Source organism: Aegilops tauschii, chromosome 5 (genome assembly GCF_002575655.3).
Source record: "Aegilops tauschii subsp. strangulata cultivar AL8/78 chromosome 5, Aet v6.0, whole genome shotgun sequence".
Classification (NCBI taxonomy): Eukaryota; Viridiplantae; Streptophyta; class Magnoliopsida; order Poales; family Poaceae; genus Aegilops; species Aegilops tauschii.
The window spans coordinates 283,998,816-284,003,320 of record NC_053039.3 but is presented as its reverse complement, the minus strand read 5'-3'; the positions used below and the strand labels follow the sequence as shown (position 1 = coordinate 284,003,320).

General features: G+C 37.0%; 1 long non-coding RNA gene across 3 annotated transcripts; it reads right to left on the bottom strand.

Moving 5' to 3' along the window:
- Positions 1-1,360: 1,360 nt before the first annotated feature.
- On the bottom strand, positions 1,361-3,563 carry LOC141023392 (uncharacterized). 3 transcript variants are annotated; one of them, XR_012184681.1, is made up of 3 exons: positions 2,943-3,563; positions 2,659-2,746; positions 1,361-2,524 (listed from the first exon to the last, which is right to left on the bottom strand). It is a non-coding gene; the product is annotated as an uncharacterized lncRNA (long non-coding RNA). The 3 variants fall into 3 exon arrangements; XR_012184682.1 differs by having other exon boundaries at positions 1,361-2,048; positions 2,122-2,746; positions 2,943-3,520; XR_012184680.1 differs by having other exon boundaries at positions 1,361-2,746; positions 2,943-3,520.
- Positions 3,564-4,505: the final 942 nt, after the last annotated feature.

Here is a 4,505-nt window from a genome sequence, read left to right as displayed (position 1 = left end):
ATATATATATATATATATATATATATATATATATATATACTAGCAAAAGGGCCAGTGCGTTGCAACGGGAAAAAAATCATAATCTTCAAGGTTATAACCAAATTTTGCTGCATCACCGAGATACACTATCACTCTCAATTTCATAAAATCATAAACAATTTTTTAAATCATGAATATTTTTTAAACTCATGCACATATTTGAAATCGTGAACAATTTTGAATTCATGACATGTTTACAAATTTTCAAATATTTTCTAAAATCAAGAACATTTTTTAAATACATGAACATTCTATACTATTGGCAAACATTAAAAAAATATACAGGTTTTTGAATCGACAAACATTTTTTTGAAATTGTGGAACCATTTTTTAAATTCATGATTATTTTTTTGATTTAACGAAAATTTTCTTTAAATGCATGATCAATTTCTAAATCAGCGAACATTTTCTGAATGAATAAACTATTTTGTAACCAAGAATAGTTCTTGAGTTTTTAGGATATTTTTTCATTCATGAACATACACAAACTTTTTTAAAAATCTTCATTTTTTTATTTCCCAAACATTTGCTTTCAAAGTTGTGATTTTTTTTAAAATAAGAGAACATCTTTTTAAATCACAAACATTTTCTGAATCCACAAATATTTGATGATTTATTAAAAAAAATTAAAATTCTTATTTTGTTTAACTTTAGAAACTTTTTTGAATTACCAAATTATTTAAAGTAAAAAAAGAAAAAGAAAAATCGAATTTAAAAAACAGGTCGCCCGGACATGTGTTGGCCTAAACACACATTGTGTCTTCTCGCACCGCGCAGTATAGAGGGTTCCGTACTGCATGCGGCGGCCCATGTAGGGATTCCCTGTGTGAAACATTTTTTTATCATAGAACAATGCTCGTGCCACGGGAAAAGAGATATAGTTCAAACGGCATATATGTACAAATAATTCATTTACCTCACCCCCAACCCTCGGTTCATGTGTAAGTTCAGCTCTGAGTTGTTGCACATGAAATTGAAAAGGCATGTTGTCTCTTCTCCATCTATCGTTCTACTTTTGGCTCATCACAAATGAAATCTCTGTCATCTACCCTTCTCCCCGGTTGTACTCCCACAAATATTGGCCATAATGAATGTTATTGGTGATGCACAAGCATTGCTTCAGGTGTTCTTTTCTTATATTAACCAGCCCCTTTTCATTTATCAACAACTAACCCTTACACTGGACACAACCAAGCAAATGCATAACACACTGATAGACCAAATAATAAACTTTTATGAAGAAAACAGTGGACAGTGCCCTTGCAAATAAGAAAGTTGTGAATAAGAAAGTTATGTCCATCGCCATACCATATGCTTATTTGTAGACATGCTAGGTTCAACAACAGTCATTTTGTCTTCTTTACCATTACAACCGCCCTCTTTTTGTCTCCCAACAGTCATAATTTCTATGTTACTATTACATGCAGCTCATACAAATCTTCTTCATGTTAAATTGATCAAAGGGCACTTCAGCTTTTTGATACATAACTGATGATGTGCAATAATCAGAAGAAAAAAAAGCATTCAATCAATCATCTGCAAGCTATTGAGAAGTTTGTGAGAGCTGGAACCATATAATATCCGACAAGTAAATTAATGTAGAGTAAAGGTCAAGATTACAAAATAATTATCTAAATAGAAAAACACGACTACGAACTGAAGGATTAAATGTTCTATAGATTGTTCTTAAACCTGAGAAACTGAGAAGTATTGTGCAAGGAATTTTAATTAATATGCTAGAGTTGTTGATTTAAGTTACATTGCTGCTAATATACATGCCAATAGGTTGGTGTAAAGTTACAAACAAAGCAGTTTCCTTTGTTTATAAACATGCAAATAGGTTGGTGTAGAGTTGGTGTAAAGAAGATCCTATTAGATGGCATAGGAATGAACAGAAGTTCATGCCAACAGAAGCAATAAGGAAATCATGTTTCAGTTTTGTGAAATACAACAAACCTGTGTTTCTATCTCACCAAAGTTTTTTCTTAATTTTTTCCACTGTCTAGAACCTGAAAGGAAAATAGGGTATATAACTCTGTTGTTCTGCAACAACATATCAGCTAAAAAAATGGGAGTATTTACTTCAAGACTACTATGTAGTAGGTCTGCAGGAAATTTTATAGGAACCACTGCACTACCATGGGAGACATGATGCAAGAGCTTCGTGTTTGCTTTGTGTGTTATACTTCCTGTCAGAAAATCTCTCATCATTCCGTGGAAAGATACCAAGGCCGAAAAAATCAAATGGAATTAACAAAACAAAATAGAAATCACTACTTGTAGAAGACATGAAGCAAAACCAGAGTATACTCACAAATGAAGATGTTGAATTGTTTTTATGAACTTGTAAGGAGTCTCAGTATATGTATTGCTTGGAAATATATGGATGCAAATAGAAGAATTGATTCTAGGTCATACACTCATATGATGAAGTAGAAAATGTGTCCCATACCAACGACATATCAAGTTGCATACAAGAGGACTCCTGCGTACATGTAAAAATTCGGGATTCATTTTTATCATTGAGCTTCTAGTTTCTACTACAACGAAAATATACTGGAGCATATGAAGCTATCCATTAGTTAGTCATGAGAAGAAGAGGTGGAGGTTATGACATACCAAACATAATGATGGTGAATCACCAACCCCCCTTTAATACCAAATTGTTCTCATTTCATATGCAACAAAATGGTCCTTGATAAAATGCCTGCACAAGGTAAAGGAATTATGGATCAGAATCAGATAAGCTTGTCTCTTAACCATAATTAGCATTACGTAAACATTTTCAGTAGCCAAACTGTTGATGGGAAATATATCGTAATGTGTGGTTCATGCCTTGCAATACAACAATACCACTGTCAGACCCCTCTGGCTCATATAGTCTGAGTCTCCAACCAGATTACCTGCTCCCAGTGCCCTGTATTTCCCTTGAAACAGGAGCAGCTGCTGCTGTCGTCGTTTGCGATGGACATCAGCGTCGCAAGACATTGAAAGCAGTACTGCACGGAAGAACTTGTGCCCGTGGTGGAGGCATGGAGCAGATGTGCTGGTCTTCCAACGTGGGGGCGGCACATCAAGACGGCCTCCTCGGCAGTAGCCTCAATGGCATCGAGGTGGGGTCGGAGCGTGGCGTACGGGACCAAACACCAAAGGCGGAGGCGGGGCGGCGAAGGACCTTGAGGGGCGACGACGCGTGCGGGTGCTCGGCTCCAGCGGCGTCATCAACAGTCACGGGCGGGCGCTCGGCCCCAGCGGCGTCGTCAACGGTCGCCGGAGGGCTGCGGAACCTGCGGCATATGACGCCAAGCACGGTGCTGGCATCTGTGGAGATGATGCAGGTTAGGGCTGTCTCCGGCGAGGTCAGGGCTGTCTCCGGCGGAGTAGGCAGTGCATGACGGCTGGGCGGGGACCGGCGGCGCGCGGCAGAGTGGTAGGGGTGGCGGCGCGCTTGAGGTGGAAGATGGCGAGGTAGGGTTGTGGGTAGTCCGCACGGGTGGGTTCTTTCGTTCTCTTTTCTACTCGTATAGTACCACCTCAGACGTAGAAAATAATATAGGTAAAAAAACTGAAAGCGTAAATTCACGGGAAAAAGCGTATTGTGATGGTGAACTCACGGAGTCAATCCGTGCTTTATTATTAGGGATATATATACATATATTCTGTTTTGCGTAACAAAATATTATTCTGTTTCGCTACTTGAACTGATGGTTTCAGGCGGCTATACTGACGATTTTCATCACGTCGAACTGATCCTTCTCAATTTTTTTCGTCGGAACGGGGCATATAATATATCGTTGGAAAGCACTTGACATCTAGATTACAATAATATAAACCTTTTTTACAAAATCATCATGGTTTAAGAGCAGTTTTGGAAGAACCATTTTTGTCAAAATGGTTTTGAAGAAAATGGTTTTTTCAAAACTTCTCTTAAACCATGATCATTTTGCAAAAAATGTTCTATATTATTGTAATCTAGATGTTAAGAGATTTTCAATGATATATTACACGCCTTGTTTTGACGGAAAAAAATCGAGGAGGACAAGTTCGACGCCTCGATTTTCATCAGTACAACTGCCTGAAACCGTCAGTTCAAGTAGCGAAACAGAATAATATTTTGTTACGCGAAACAGAATAGCCTGTATAAATATATAGGACAAATGTTTCCTACAAGCAGTGGTAGTTACCATCACTTGCGTTTTGTATGTTGTATGTAGTATCTGTCGAAACCAAGAGTATGTACATGTAGTATGTAGTATATATCAATGATTAGGTAGTATATATACTAATTTTTGGGTAGTATGTACCATGTTTTGAGTATGCTCTTTTTTATGTACAAATATGTACATATTTCACAAATATAACAAAAACTATGGACTCATCTGCAATCTTTTAATGTAACTTGCTTTCAAATATCTTAGATATAGTATAGATATAGTATATGAACATATTGAAAATAATAAAATAGT